A 17,177-nucleotide genomic window follows, 5' to 3' on the forward strand; every position below is an offset into this window, starting at 1 on the left:
AGTATAGGAGGTTTTATTGTGCAGTAGCTCAGAGCAAATCTGGGTATTGCCATGGAGATTCTTTACATAACTACAGAAGGCCTTGTGGTTGTCTTTACTATCTGCTGCAATTCTGTTTTCATATCTAGCTTTAGAGGATTTGATGAGGGATCTCAACTTTTTGTTAAGGCTGATAAGAGAGTTTTTCCAGTCTTAGGACTTCACCTTATTATGCATCAATTTCCTCCTTCTGTTGTAGAGTTTGTTTATGGCAGGAGACCACCAGATTGGCTTCCTATTTTTGGAGGAGAGCGTCTTGGTTCTATTGGGTATGGCGAGATCCATGCATTTGTGTACGTGTTCGTCCAGTGCATTGGTGTATGATTTAGCGGTCATGCAACTATTCTCCATTTGCATGGGTGCCGTGAAGTTAACCACCTCTGTTTTAGGAGCCCAAAGTTAGCTTTGGAAATGTTTTTCCTGGTGGTTAACTTTGTGGGGGTGGGAGGGATGGGGATTTCCAAGGTGATTAGTTTGTAGTCTGATCTAACCATGGAGGAGTTGACTATTGGTGTAGAGCAACGGTTGCCCATGTTAGTAATTACCAGGTCAAGGATGCTGCTACCTTTAGTAGGGGTAAGAATAAGCTGATCCAGGGCATTGGAATTAATGAATTCCAGGAAATGTTGGGCAAGTGTATTGGCACATGAGTAGTTTTCCCAGTTAATGGAAGGGTAGTTGAAGTCACCCAGTATGAGAGTGTTAGGTTGGACCCTAATATTCTCCAGGGTGCTTAGGAATGTGGAGTGTGAGTCTTGGGACATGGTAGGGGACCTATAGCAGGCTACGACCTGAATCGCTGTCTTACCCAATATTAGCTGCACCTGAAGTATCTCTGACGCATTATTTTGGGCTACCAGTCTAGAGGTGTGTGAATCCTTTATGAATATAGAAACACCACCACCTTTGGAGCTTTGGTCCAAGTTCTGGGATAACAAAAAACAGGAAATTACTCTTCAGTTCTGCTCTGAGATTCTCCATAATCTCTCTCCATCCAAGTATTACATTTTCAAATGCTAGAACCATAACAGCTCCTACTGCAACCCCATTAGTCAGCCAAAAACCGTGTTTACCAAAAAGAAAATAATTATTTCTCAAAATCAAGTCTAACAATAAGACAATTGTGTTTATATCCACTGCAAAAATGCTTGTATCCATGGTTAAAAACTGACTAACATTATCTGTTCCTATATTCTGTGGAATTGACATGTAAAGACTCACAATATCCATTGTAAGCATTAATGTTTCTATGATTGACAATGAAAAAAAGCATATTAACTGCAAAAGTTTCCAAAACTTTTTAAAGTGGGAAGACAATTTTTGAGCAATGAGATTCAGTCTTAAACCATGGCAAGTGGCTCAGTCATAGAACCAATCGCAGACACTATCAGCCTATAAAGAGTTGCAAATGTAGTTCTTGGAAGATACGAGAAAGAGATTTTTGTGCCAAATCAAATTTGTGTCTCATTGTAAATAGCTGATTGATAATCTTTTTTTTTTTTTTTCTGGAAATGTTGTAGAGAACAAATTAAAGAAGTTGCAGATATGTTAAATAACAGTTCAATTTTTTTTGAAATTCACTGTAGAAAATACTGGAAGCAAAAGTAACTTCTTGGATCTTGAAAATGAAATGGATGAGTATGGCCAGAACTTTGAGTCCAATATTTACAAAAAACTGACTTTGTAAATATCTACCTGCATTTTTAAAGTTGATACCCTTTTAAGATGAAGGGGGTGTAGTGAGGGGTCAGCGTATAAGGCTGTTGAGATGAATCACTCAAGAGAATGATTTTTTAAAAGAATGTGATCATTAACAGACATGTTTTTAAACAGGAGGATAAAAATATCCTGAAAAAGGTTACACTTAGAAGACAAGATGCAGTTGTCTAATTTTACACCAAAATCCATGCATTAACAATGGTGATGTAAACATTAAGAAAAATAAAACTAATTCTGTAAATTATTTCAGCAATACAGTTTGATTAGACATACACTTCACCATGACAGACACAAAAAAAAGGAAATTGTCCAAAGACCCCTGCCAAACATACACATCAAAGTTTGCCATCACAACCAGTTCTATTTAACAAACCAATTAATACACTGCGATAGTTAAACATGAACATAAGAATTCATCAGAGTTGCAGCCAATAACAGAATCGGATTTATGTTGGCAGTGTGGAAACGCTCACCTTCCATCCCCCCATGCAATCAGCAATAAAGCCCACCTCTAACCCTGAAACACAATATAGATTTCTGAAGCAGGGTACCACTGCTCACTTCTGAATAACCAACCATCAAAATGGGGATGAGAACAGAACAGGGGGATCAAGACTGACCCCTCTTATTCTACCCACCAGCCTGCCATAGCAGGCTAACCCCTCTTCCCTTCAGATATCCTTAACAAAATCTTTCAGAAATGACAACAAATGTGCATTAAACAAATCTAAACCAGTATCACTCAAGTGAACCCCATCCACTCTGTACCATGAAGCACTGCTTTCATCAAACACTATATTCAATGACATACAAGCCTAACTTCTTTAACACCCTTGACACTCTATCATTAATGAACTGTCTGTCTCTTTCCAAGCCCATAAATTTATCTACATGCCTCCATAACAACTTGGGTACAATCTCAGACCAAATATGTCACCATTCTCTGAAATCTCTGCTTCAGCTCCAACAAGTCAGTAACAATCCTGCCTAATAATGTTCTTTTAGGTCTTCTTCTTCTCTTTCAGCTGTTCCCTTTAGGGGTTGCCACAGCGGATCATCTGTTTCCATTTTTTCCTGTCCTCTGCATATTGCTCTGTCACACCAACCACCTACATGTCCTCTCTCACCGCATCCATAAACCTTATCTTAGGCCTTCCTCTTTTCCTCTTACCTGGCAGCTCCATCCTTAGCATCCTTTTCCCAATATACCCAGCATCCCTCCTCAGCACATGTCCACACCAACGCAATCTCGCCTCTCTGACTTTGTCTCCAAACCATCCAACCTGAGCTGACCCTCTAATATACTGATGCCTTATCTTGTCCATCCTTGTCACACCCAGTGCAAATCTTAACATCTTTAACTCTGCCACTTCTACCTCTGACTCCTGCCTTTTTGTCAATGTCACCGTCTTCCAACCCATACAACATAGCTGGTCTCACTACCCTCTTGTTGACCTTCCCTTTCACTCTTACTGGTACCCATCTGTCACAAGTCACTCCTGACTCTCTTCTCCACCCATTCCAGCCTGCCTGTACTCTCTTCTTCACCTCTCTCTTCCACACTCACCATTACTCTGAACTGTTGATCCAGGTACTTAAACTCATCCACCTTTGCCAACTCTGCTCCCTGCATCCTCACCATTCCTATATCCTCCCTCTCATTCACACACACATATTCTGTCTTAGTCCTGCTGACCTTCATTCCTCTCCTCTCTAGGGCATATCTCCACCTCTCCAGGGTCTTTTCAACCTAGTCCCTACTCTTACTACAGATCACAATGTCATCTGCAAACATCATAGTTCATGGAGCCTCCTGTCTGATCTCGTCTGTCAACCTGTCCATCACCATTGCAAATAAGAAAGGGCTCAGAGCTGATCCTTGATGTAATCCCACCTCCACCTTAAATGCATTTGTCACTCCCACTGCAGACCACCACTGTCACACTAGCCTCGTACATATCCTGTACCACTCTTACATACTTCTCTGCCACTCCTGACTTCCTCATACAATACCAACTCCTCTCTAGGCACCCTATCATATGCTTTCTCCAAGTCCACAAAGACACAATGCAACTTCTTCTGACCTTCTCTACATTTCTCCATCAACACTCTCAGAGTAAACATTGCATCTGTAGTGCTCTTTCCCAGCATGAAACCATACTGCTGATCACTGATCATCACCTCCCTTCTTAACCTAGCTTCCACTACTCTTTCCCATAACTTCAAGCTGTGACTGATCAATTGTATCCCTCTGTAGTTACTACAGCACTTCACATCACCCTTATTCTTACAAATAGGTACCCAAACACTTTTTCTCCACTCCTCAGGCATCCTCTGACTTTCCAAGATTTCATTAAACACTCTGGTTAAAAACTCCACTGCTATTTCTGCTAAGCACCTCCATGCTTCCAATGGAATGTCATCTGGACCACCAGCCTTTCCATTCTTCATCCTCTTCATAGCTGTCCATACTTCCTCCTTGCTAATCTGTTTCACTTCCTGATTCACTATCCCCACATCATCCAACTTTCTGTCTCTCTCTCATCCTCTTCATTCATCAGCCCCTCAAAGTACTCTTTCTATCTGCTCAACACACTCTTCTCGCTTGTAAGTATGTTTCCCTCATTATCCTTTATCACCCTTACCTGCTGCACATCTTTCCCAGCTTGGTCCCTCTGTCTAGCCAATCGGTACAGGTCTTTTTCTCCCTCTTTAGTGTCCAGCCTTTCATACAACTCTCCATATGCCTAATCCTTAGCCTTCACCACCTCTCTCTTTGCCATGCTCCTTCTCTCCTTATACTCCTGTCTACTTTCTTCATCTCTCTGACAATCCCACTTCTTCTTCACCAGCCTCTTCCTCTGTATACTCTCCTGTACTTCCTCATTCCACCACCAGGTCTCCTTGTCCTCCTTCCTTTGTCCAGATGTCATACCAAGCACCTTTCTAGCTGTCTTCCTTACCATCTCTACTGTAGTTACCCAGCTGTTCGATAACTGTTCACTGCCCCCCAGTGCCTGTTTTAACTCTTCACTGAACTCCACCTCACAATCACCATTTTTCAACTTACACCATTTGATCCTTGGCACTGCTGTCACACTTGTCCTCCTCTTCTTGATCACCAACGTCATCTTACAGACCACCATTCTATGCTGCCTAACTACACTTTCCCCTGTCACCACTTTACAGTCTCCAATCTCCTTTAGACTGGCCCTCCTGCATAGGATATAACCCACTTGTGTGCATCTTCCTCCACTCTTGTAAGCCACCCTATGCTCCTCCCTCTTCTTAAAATATGTATTCACCAAAACCATATCAATCCTTTTCACAAAATCCACTACCATCTGGCCTTCTGCATTCCTCTCCTTAACACCATACCTGCCCATCACTTCCTCACCCCCTCTGTTCCCTTCACCAACATGCCCATTGAAATTCCGCTCCAATCACCAGTCTCTCACCCTTGGGTACACTCACCACTACTTCATCCAATTCACTCCAAAATGTTTCTTTCGCATCCATCGCACAGCCACCTTGTGGAACGTATGCACTAACAACATTCATCATTACACCATCAATTTCCAGCTTCATAAGCATCACTCTATTTGACACTCTTTTCAACTCCAAAACACTCTTGGCATACTGTTCCTTCAGGATAACCCCTACCCCATTTCTCCTCCCAGTCATACCATGATAGAACAATTTGAACCTGCCTCCTATACACCTGGCCTTACTCCCCTTCCATCTGGTCTCTTGCACACACAATATATCAACCTCCCTTCTCTCCATCATATCAGCTAGCTCTCTCCCTTTAGGTGAGCAACCCAAATCATTACCCCATAAATGAACAATCAAAACCTGGGATACTCTTAACACCGCATATATATCTCTCTTCAGATTTCTCAATCAAATACTGCTGCCCATGACCACAAAAGGCATGCCAAGACACCTGCCATCTGTGCTGGTACAGACCCAGTGTATATCCACCAAGTCAGATTAAATCTCTCTTTATTGACCAGAAAAAAAAAAAGACTGACCCAACAAGACAATATTTCTATCTGCAAAATAACTACAATTAGCCAACTGACAACAATCACTATCTTATATAAGGTAAAAAAGCTTTACATGACTACTTACTCACCTAATTTATTAGCCTTACTGATTTCCCCTCTTTGGCTAAATCAGATGTTCTTCTTATCCTGAATGAACATGCCAAAAAATCTGTCTCTAACACTGCCCTGACTCACCAATGCAGTCTTAATCATAAATACAAACTGCACTGCAACTATAACCTTGCCATCTCCCAATCAAAAAAACAATTAATCCAATACATCATTACACACGCTCTGAAACTGTCTAGCCCACGCTACCAGGCATAATACCTGTGCAGCATTAGAGTGCAACATGACCTGTTCATCCTTCCTTGCCTGATCTCTCTTTGACCAATGTAACCTATCATTACCAGTGAGTTAGCAGTACAAATATTCCTTCAGTATAACATTCCCGACACTTCCCCAACCCTAAAAGCTTCCATATTAATGAACACTGCCAATCAAGCCCAAACAGTGTAATTGAGCTGACTAGTTGCCAGACTATACAAATCTCTCAACAACCAAAGCAATTGTTTATTCAAAGGAAAATGAATGTCTACTCTCAGACCATTAATTCTCTCCCATCCCTTAATCATCTTACTCGCCATCTATGCTTTTATAAAAGCTCTTAATCCTGCCAACCTAGCAGCTGCACTGACAGCTGATAAATGCACCTTAATTGATCTAATTGCTTCACCAAGAAACCACTGATAACATATCTCATTGCAAACACAAATAAATATTGTTACTGGCTTCCCACACGTGTGACAGCCATTACTGTTCTTTAAAAGTGTTTTTTGTTTGTTTCCACTGTTTTACTGAAAAAAAAAAAAAAAAATTCTTGCTATTTTCCTGCCTTACTAAGCTAGAAAATTCCAGTTTCAGATACTTGCTGATACCTGAACTGTGTTTAAGCTTCTGTGTTGGCCAGACCTTACTTGTGCAAAAGTAAGTTTCTTTGTTCACCAGTGAAAGTGGGGAGCTCTGAACAGCCTACCTGTCCTTGGAGGAGTGGATTCTGCCCAGAGATTGTAGTTTTATTGGCCATTTTGGGCTAATTCCAATCTCTTTAATCTTTCTGGTATAAGAACCGCATTTGCGTGGTTTTGCGCACAGCACAGCGGCAGTTAGCTAGGGTTAAACTATTCCCGGCTTCGCTGAGTCTGCTCTTCAGATTTTCCCTTAGCACTAGCCAGTTCTTCCAGATTTAGTACTCAATTCAGTGCTTTTGGGCTAGCACTTGATCCAAAAAGAGATAGAAGCACAAACAACCTATAGTACCCAATCCCCTACAGTTGTTTGTAGGGAACCGCCAAACTACTCTCCCCTCCAGGTAAATAAGAATAAGTTCCGAAACTCTTTCAGGCATGTCCATGAGCTAGCTCCCAGGGTATTCTCTTGTTCACCTGATGAATATGGGCATCCTGAGGCAATGTCACAACTGCCTCATGTACACAGACAACCCTGTCCTCCTACCACACAACACCAAAATCTGCGAGAGGTGCACTTACATAGCCAAACTTGAGGCAAAGCTCTTTCCAGCCCCGACTGGATTTGACAGTCAGGAGGAGAAGGTACCAACCTGCAACACCCCACTCACTGCACATAGACCCACCAAACATGCAACTGCAAACCTCACACATAGATACACAAAGGCATATTCTGAGGCTCTAAATAAAAATCTGCAGAAACAGCAGAGACCTCCAAAGCAGACATGCAAGCAACCTACACCCACTAACACACTGAAATCAGCACATAACCTCCAAAACCAGTGTGCCAGGCAACCACAGCCCTTAAGGCAAAGCACATACCTAACACACTTGTAATAGGTGACTCCATAGTCAGGCACAAAGATGTCCCTCTCATCAGGCTGAACAAAAAAAAGGTCACCGTCAGCTGCTTGTCGGGTGCCAGAATCTGCCACATTACCATGGACTCAGGTCACTCCATGACAAGTACAAATACAACTCTGTCATTGTCCATGTTGGTGTGAATGACCTGAGATGTACCTCACTGGACTACATGAAAAGGGTCATAGAAGAGATCATTGATCATGTAACCAAGGCAGGTACGACCCTAGCCCTGAGCAGCATCTTACCCTCACCAAGAATGATACCTCAGTACAAGGAAAAAATGATAAATTTCAACAATTGGCTAAGTTTCTGGTGTCATTCAAAGGGGATCCATTATCTGTCTGCCTGGGATGACATGCTTGACAAGCCTCGATGCTTCATCAGAGATGTCTTGCACCTGTCACCCCTGGGATTCAGGATACTGTCAAAGGCTCTTGCCACCCCCATAGTGCCTTTTTTAGGTAAGGCTCAAAAGACAAATCCACCACCGTAACAAGTACCAACGACAAAAAACTGAGGGTCATGCTGCTCAACATTAGGAGTTTAAACCTCAAAATGCACTCTCTCGAGGCACTCCTCAATATGGAGAGCATTGAAATTTGTGCAGTAATGCAAACCTGGTTCAAGGCTCAAGAGAGCACCCCAGCGATACAAGGCTACAACTCATATCACACATTTCGGCCACAAAACATGGACTGAAATACAAAGGGAGGAGGCGTATCCATATTCATCAAGGATAATTACACCTCCAGACTGGTTGCAAATTATGATGTCTCGGAGATCATCCAAGTGCAACTTACAATAGGCAAAACTGCAATTCAGATTGTAGCTTGCTACAGATCACCATCCCTGACCCAAGACACCCACTTCTTGTTCCTCAAGATACTGGAAAACATGAAGGTCCAACCGAACACCCTTTTACTGGTTGATTTCAATTACCCAAACATTAACTGGGAAAACTACAGAAGCACTAATACTTTTGCTCAGCACTTCCTGGAATATATAAACTCAAATGCCCTGGACCAGCTTATTAGCACCCCCATGAGAGGTAACAATATACTGGATCTGGTTATCACCAACATGGGGGATAAATGCTCCACACCTGTGGTAAATTTCTCATTGGTCAGGTCAGACCATAAACTCATCACCCTAGATATCCTCATACCACCCTCACCCCACCCAGGGAAACCAGGGTAAAAAACTTCTCCAAAGTAAACTTTATGCTTCTCAAGACAGAGCTGGCAAATTTTGTTACTCCCACGCAGAATATAAATATAATTGAATCTGCTGTATCCTACACAAAAGCACTCTACAAGCACTTACACTAGTGCATGAACCGTGCAATACCAAACAAGACCAAGACTCATTCCTCCAAAAAGAGGAAACCAGTCTGGTGGACCCCGGCCATAAATAAGCTCTACAATAGAAGGAAGAAATTATTACAAAAAAGAGTAAAAACCCAGGAATGGAAGGGATCCCTGACTAACCTTAGCAAAAAGATAAGAACCCCCATAAAAACCTCCAAGGTGAACTTTGAAAGAAAAATCACAACAAACACAAAGACAACCACAAGGCATTTTTTAGATAGGTCAAGAACCTAAACTGCAACACTCAGATCTGCTCTGTGCTACAGCATAATGGTTCAAAAGTCACAGAATTAACTGATATCACCAATATATTGGCAGATAGGTTCAGTACAAACTTTACCCCACCCTCAACACCTACTGGGCCCATATACATACCAGATGATTGTGCTGCCCCTGAAATCACAGACACCCATGTGAAAACAGCACTCTCTAAAGCAAAAAACACAGCATCCATAGGACCTGACAGCATCCCAGGCTGCGTGATACACTAACTCCAAAACAAATTAATTCTGCACCTTAATACCATGTTTAACCACAGCCTCACCTCAGGCTATGTGCCCACAGAGTGGCGCATGGCAACAGGCATCCCACTCCACAAAGGAGGTGCCACCACTGTCCCCGGGAACTACTCCCCCATCAGCCTGACTAGCTTAGTCTGTAAGGCCATGGAGTGCATCATCATGGAACTCATAAACAAAGACATCGGGAACCTATAAACTCTAGACCCTACCCAGTTTGGGTTCGTAAAGAGATGGTCATGTGTCCTCAATCTGGTTAACTTTTTCAAAAAGGTCACTGAGGCAATAGATGAAGGGAAGGTAGTCCACACAGCATACCCTGATCTTGCCTAGGCCTTCGATACCATTCCCCACATTATTGGCAAATTCACTAACCTAAACATAAACCCCTACGTAACAAGATGGGTTGCCAACTGGCTCATGGACAGAACCCATTCGGTGAGAATAGGGAACTCTAGATCAGACTCCAAACCTGTGATTAGTGGAGTACTGCAGGGCTCAGTATTGGGACCCCTCCTGTTCAGCATCTATTTCTCTGAGGTACAAGCAAATATGGAGGGATTATGGCTAACAATGTTTGCAGATGACTGCAAACTGGGCGGCATAGCTGAGACTTCTACTGACGTAGACATCCTTCAGAGAGGTCTCACTGATACAGATACATGGTGCCAAAATCACAACCTCAAGTAAAATGCCAAAAAGTGCATTGTCATACCTTTTAGGAAAAGCCAAGTACCAATGAATTACAACATAGGTGGCAGCCCACTTATCACAGAGAGTGTGATAAGAGACCTATGGACACAGGTGGCTAGTAACCTCTCCTTCGACAACCACATCGCTAAAGGGGTTAGAAAATCTTTCTATATGGCCCATCTTTTCACAAAGGGGTTTGCATCTAGGAATAAGGAAGTTATTGTCCCCCTCTACTCATCACTCATTACACCCATAATTGAATACAATTTCCCTTTTGGGATGTACCTTACAAGACATCTGCAACAACTGGAGAGGCCTCAAAAGTACCTCACAAAGAGGATAATGGGCCTTAAACACATGCCCTATGCCACAAGGCTAAAGAAACTCAAACTATAGTCGGTCGCATACTGACTACTCAGAGGTGACCTATGCCTAATATACAAGGCTATGACAAACCCCAAATTGCTGGAAATGCTCCACCTAAGGAAATCCCAATCCACCAGAGTTACACGCTCAGGGGACATTAACCTGACAGCAACAATAAACAGAACTTGTTGGAGGGACAGATTTGTGTCCCAGAGACTCCCCTTGCTCTGGAATAAGGTCCCTATATATGTGAGGCAGAGCCCCTCACAGCACTCTTCATGGGAAATTTTGATGAGTGGATGCGAAACAGGAAATTCACCCTGGGAATAATGTCTGTGGCCCTGCTCGACAGAGGCACAGGTAACTAAACCTCATGGGAGGTGAAAGCCGAAACATTTTGGCTAGGCTTAATTATGCCCTAGGGCCAATAGCCTAGTACTTACCTAGGAACCTATGAACTAAACAACTGTCCACTTCCTGTCTCCAAATAGTAACTGCTTCACAAAAGAAGAAAATGCAGCAGCATTGTATGCCTTGCATGTGGAATTTTTCTATGATTTTTGAACTGACCATCCCGCTAGAGCTTTCTGAGGTTCCACAACTCTTCTGGCAATACCACTGGCTCCTGCCTTGCATCTGGTGCTAGAGATCGAAATATGTGAAGCTGAAGACAAGAAAGACTATCAGTTATCTCATTAAAGTGCCCAGGAACATGACTGGATGAAAAACTAAAATTAATTAGCAAACTCTGTAAAATTAACTTTGCCAAAACCAACAAAACCAAGAATGACTTAGTTGTCTTCATTTGCTAAAACATGTTCAATATCTTTATTATCAGGAAGAAGAATCACTGTACATACGTAACCTCTCCTTCCAAGCCACTGACACAGCCTAAATTGATATGATTTCTAAAAACGCCACATTCCTCCTCCATTCATCTAGCCACTCTGCAGGCTGACTCACCCCAAACTATTCACCGTCAAAATATACCTCCATACCACAGGCATCTGCTACATCTGTACACAAACATGACTCCACATCCATCAATCACTCATCCTGCCAAAAGAACATACCATTACAACTTGACAAAAACGCTGACCATAACCTCAGATCTTCCTTCCCCATCCAGATAGCCCTGATCCAGGGGTGTTTACTTCTACTCCTTTTCTACAAATTCACACTTGACCTACAGAATGTCCTACCTGGACCTACTGTCCTGCACAAAAAATATTAGGCCAATAACTCCACCACCTCCCTAACTCTCACTTTATCTATCCTTTTAACCCACTCCTAAAATTTAATGTCTGACTTTGATCCCCAAGCTTATCCTAACTCCTTGGCACTCCTATGTCTATGCACATCTCCTTAAATGCCACCATTCCTGCCTCAGCTCCTTCCCTACCTTCCCCATCAATAAAAAAGACTGCCTTCTGACCAGAGATCCTCCTGTGCCACATCCACTGCAGTGCCTTACACAATTGTTCAAATGTAGCCCAAGGAGCCACACACCCCATTGGCATTGCCTTATCCAAGTAGTACTTTCCACCTACATACATGCCAAGCAATGTTCATTTATCAGTGACAGCTGAAAAGCTGCCTCAATATCCACTTTACCAACCAGGGTCCTGAAATTCCCTGATAAGGTGCAGTGTGTCATCCATGGGGGCATACTGCAAAGCACCTGATCCAGCAATGAAATATTTTTCTGACTCCACTTCAGGATATGATAAATGGTGAAGCAGTCTAAACTCACCTGGCTTCCTTTTAGGCATTAAGCCCAAAGGAGAAATAAGATAACTTGAAAGGTGGTGTGTCAAAGGGGCCTAACAGTCTACCAGCCTCTATTTTCTTATCCAGAAACTTTTCAACAATCTCTTCCTTCCCTCTCACTAATTTCAAATTATGAGATGGCACACCTCCTGCTCCCACCCCTGACCTAATGCAGAAAATAAACAGGGAAACCCTCTATCAATTCCTTAGCTATTTCAGCATCAGTTAAATCACCTAACTGAGCAGTGAGCAGCTGTACATTAATGGTTGAGTGGGAAACTTGCCTCCCTAACTGCCCTTGAAAAAGGATTGCTCCTCCCTGCCCATGAAAATCAACTCTGCCTCTGAGAAAGGGCTGCCTCACATTAAAGTGCTTGACCCCATCCTTTAATGTCAATAACATCTGCCCAACTGTCTCTTCTTTATGCCAGCTCATAACTGCTGCATGATTACCTCCACAAACTGAACAGACATGATTAACTTTACAGACTGTCCACAAACATCTACCAGCTTTAAAAGCCCAGCAAGTCTGTCATCTATCTACCTTGTCACCCAGCATTGTCTAACATAGTTGCAACCAGATGTCAGTATACCATACTTCCCAATGCAAGGTCTTGTCAACTGCTTTCCTTTTTATGAAACCGCTGGTCATACCACAGTTGGGCATTACTAGCTTGCAGCATCTGTGCCTCCTGAATTGTAAGAAAATGTGCCAACAGTGGCAAGCCCTGTGCCATGTCTTTTTCCAAAACCACAGCCATGTAATAAACAAAACCCAGAACCCAATTTTCCCATCTTTGATCCCTAAATTTACCTGGCCTCCTTCTTCCTAATCCAGCCAAAGCAGTCACCAAGTCCTCGGATCCTGTCCATCTAATTCAACCAAGCTCTGCATGCCATCCACATCAATCAAATCAAACACATTAACATATTCTTCCTTCCATATATTTTCCTTCATTGTTGAGATAATTTGAGGTGTAATAAACACCCCAGATCCACCCACTAAAATACCGAGTCACCAGCCAATATCTTGACTGAACTCTGATGTCCAAAACTACTGCTTTGCCAAACTGCCTTAACTGCTGTTTCACCAATCCACAAAAGTGATGCCAATCTATTAATATACAAACAACTGTGCAGCACATAAAAAAAAAATAGTTATCGCCGACAAAAAAAAAATACTTTTCTAAACAACTTACCGACCAAAACAAAACCCCCAAAAGGTTTTGGGACTCTATCTCTAAATTCCTAAGTCCCGGATCCACTCAAAACCTTTCACCAGCCCTTATAAACATCCATCTAAAACAGCCAACATTTTTAATTCACACTTTATGGGCAGCATACTTAAACTTATAAACAACCCTGCCTCTTCACAAAATCCCCTCTAAACTGACTCAACAATCTTAACAACAGAAACAACCCTACCACACAAATTATCCACTCAGCTACCACTTCCACACCTACGTTTACTCTACAGTCTATCCCCACCTCTCTAATACATAAACTTCTTAAACTAAACCTTGCTCTCTCTAATACATAAACTTCTTAAATTAAACCCTGCTCCCTCTCCTCAGACAACCTCCCTTCAAAGTACGCAAAACTCACCGCAGATTCTGTTGCCTATCCAATTAGCATAATAGTTAACCAGTCCATCTCTGAATCTGAAGTCCCATAAATATGGAAAGAATCTATCGTAACTCCCTTACATAAAGGTTGAAATCCCACTGAACTTACATACTATCAACCTATCCCTATCCACTCCCCTCTATCTAAAATACTCGAAAAATGCATTCACATACAGCTACTAAAATACTTATCTGGAAATAATCTAATTTCTCCTTCACAACATAATTTCAGTCGAGGACATAATACATCCACTGCACTCATATCTTTCACAGACACTGTAAACAGAGCTTTGGATGCCAGCCACCTAACCTCAATTATCTTATGGGACTTATCCAAAACATTTGATACAGTGTCTCATCAAAACCTGATACAACAACTATCCGTTATGGGATGCTCACTACCAACTCTGAAGTGGTTTGTCAATTACTTAACAAATGGGAAGCAATGTGTTTGATGGCAAAATAATCTATCACAATATCTGACAAATAAAACCGAAGTACCCCAAGGTTCCATTCTTGGACCCCTACTTTTCAATATTTTTATAAACATTCTCCATACTGCTTCTCTTGAAAGTAAACTTAATCAATATGCCAATGATTTCACCATAATTTCCTTTTCCAATAACCTCCAACATCTCCTAAAAATCACTCAAAATACTTTCTCCTTCTTTGAAACCTGACTAAATGATGCACAATCACTGCTAAACCCCTAAAAGACCAAACTGTAATTGCTCACCCCAAAACCTCTCCTGCATGACTTTAAAATACTGTCACTGAATAACACAGAAATTGAAACTGTAACCCAAGCAAAACTACTGGGCATCACCGTTGACAATAAACTCACATTTGAACACCATACACTGAAAACCATTAAAAATACACACTTTAAACTTGATAAACTCTACAGGCACAAACACTTCATGAATATCCCCACCAAAAAAAAAAAAAACACTTGTCAATATATACTTACTCACCTCCCTAATGTATGGAGCCCCCATCCTAACAAACCTGCACATATGTCTCAAAAACAAACTACAATCATGTTACTATAAAATCGCCAAATTTGCTACTGGTCTATCCACACCTTTCAACCTCTTACAGCAAGAAAGCTAGACAAAGCTATAAATCAAAGTGGGACAAAGGCCCAAAATAGGGACAATTTTTAAATATTGCTCTTACAAACTTAGAAGGTCGATTGAATAGCAGGTTTTGCAATAGCATGAATATTCCAAAGGGTATGAAGACTGCAACACAAATGTCTGTCATTATTTACTAACTTCCATCTTTGATATTTGCCACTAATTTGTCAGAAAACCAGAATTCTATGAAAAATGGACCAAAAATATGAGGCAAAAATCTGGACATTCTGCGAAAATATGTAAATTTGAGAGCTATGGGCCTATCCTATCACATGCATCACTGTCATGCCCTCAAGGAATTAATTTGGCTAGATTTCTCCCAATACCTTAGTTATGTTCAATTAACCCAAGCACATAAATTAATATACAAACCTGAAAGTTGCCAGCTTTAAAACCTATCTTACAACTGTACAGCCTATCCAGATGGCTCCCCTCCACTAATACACAAGTCCTAGAAATATACAAACCCAATAAAAGAGCGGCAAAAGCCTTTACTCTTTCTCCATTTCAAAGTTCTGGAATGCCCTTGCCTCACACATTTGCATCTTAGACTCCGTTAGGACCTTCAAACTCACTTTAAAACTTCTCATTACCCATATCTGTCCTTGCTCTTCCCCCTAAACCTAACATTCTCTACTCTGATATTTTAGTTCTTTTCTCTTAAACTGTCTTACTACTTCTTCAAATGTCTGTTCTCTGCTTTGCTATGTCCCATCCTCTTTCCCAAACTCTATACTCCGATTTCCCCCACTATTTTCTCTGCATCCCCACAATCTTCTCTGCCTTAACTAGCCTTCTAATAACCAACCCGTCTCTTTGCTCCTAATACCACATACATTAAAGTAATATTCCCCTCATACTCTTAACCCAGACCCTCTGTCATCACCAGCTGTACACTATTATCCTCACTTCCCTTCTAATCAGCTCTTCCCTCTGCTATTACACTTCTTCACTTTCAATAATTCCTATCTGACACCAATGCTATAACTCCAAAACTAACTGTAAATCTAGTATTCCATGCAAAATAAGCCTATTATGTGTACTTCTGAAATCAACAAGGTAACACAATTACATTTCTGTTTTAGAATATATCAATTTAACTAAACAATATATATCTGTATCAGAGCAAAAATCAAGATGTATAAATACCTGTCAATTTGTTAAATGTTTATGTTTTATGTAGATAATGTGGGGCTTTTTTCCCCTGGGCCTCTGCTGAAAATGGGTTTCTGACCCAGTCGGACTTCCACGGTCAACAAATGTCAATAAATAAATAAATAACGATTGCCACTGTGCATCAGGGACATGGACAGTATCTCAGGAGTGAATTTACCGTTCCCTATCCATTTATCCAAGTTCTTTTTGAAGAGAGTAAGGGATGCACTTTTGTTTTAGAAATATGGGACGTTTATTCCATAGACAAGGTAACCTTTGGGATATGAATCTGTCTCTCCAGCAAGTTCTGTTAGAGTCACAAATAAGTTTCAGGTCCATAGAATGAATTACCCTTGTATAATTTTTCTTGCGAATATGTAAGATGTTCATCAGGGCTGGATCAGAGAATGCCCTGTAGGTCAGATATAAGTACTTTCTCAATAAACGATATGAGACAGAGTAAAGGGACAGGGCCTTTAGTCAGTCTGAATAAGATGTGTGTCTTACTCTTTGTATTTTTTTAGTGAGAAATCTCTGGGGCCACTCCAGTCTTACGCTTTGTATTTTTTTATTGAGAAATCTCTGCGGCCACTCCAGTCGGTGTAAATGCCTGGTTAACTACATGCAGAAGAGAGCATTATACTCAATTATGGGTCTGATGAGGGACGAGTACAATGGTACTATGACTTCCTTTGATCTTGGTGCCATGTCTTTACTTATAAGTTGAAACACATAGAAGGATTTCCTCACTACTGTAGCTAAGTGGTGGTCAAAGTTTAGGTTACTATTTATCTGTGTTCCTAGGTCCCTCGCCACTCGATCTACTTTTACGGGTGTGCTACTAA

At 41.5% G+C, this 17,177-nt stretch overlaps 1 protein-coding gene across 2 annotated transcripts in view; it reads right to left on the reverse strand.

The window, feature by feature from the left end:
* LOC122804826 (histamine N-methyltransferase-like) overlaps window positions 1–17,177 on the reverse strand; it is a 432,475-nt gene that overhangs the window by 272,930 nt on the left and 142,368 nt on the right. The window lies entirely within an intron of this gene.

This window comes from Protopterus annectens, chromosome 6.part0, assembly GCF_019279795.1.
Source record: "Protopterus annectens isolate FY-2018-M chromosome 6.part0, PAN1.0, whole genome shotgun sequence".
NCBI lineage: Eukaryota > Metazoa > Chordata > Ceratodontiformes > Protopteridae > Protopterus > Protopterus annectens.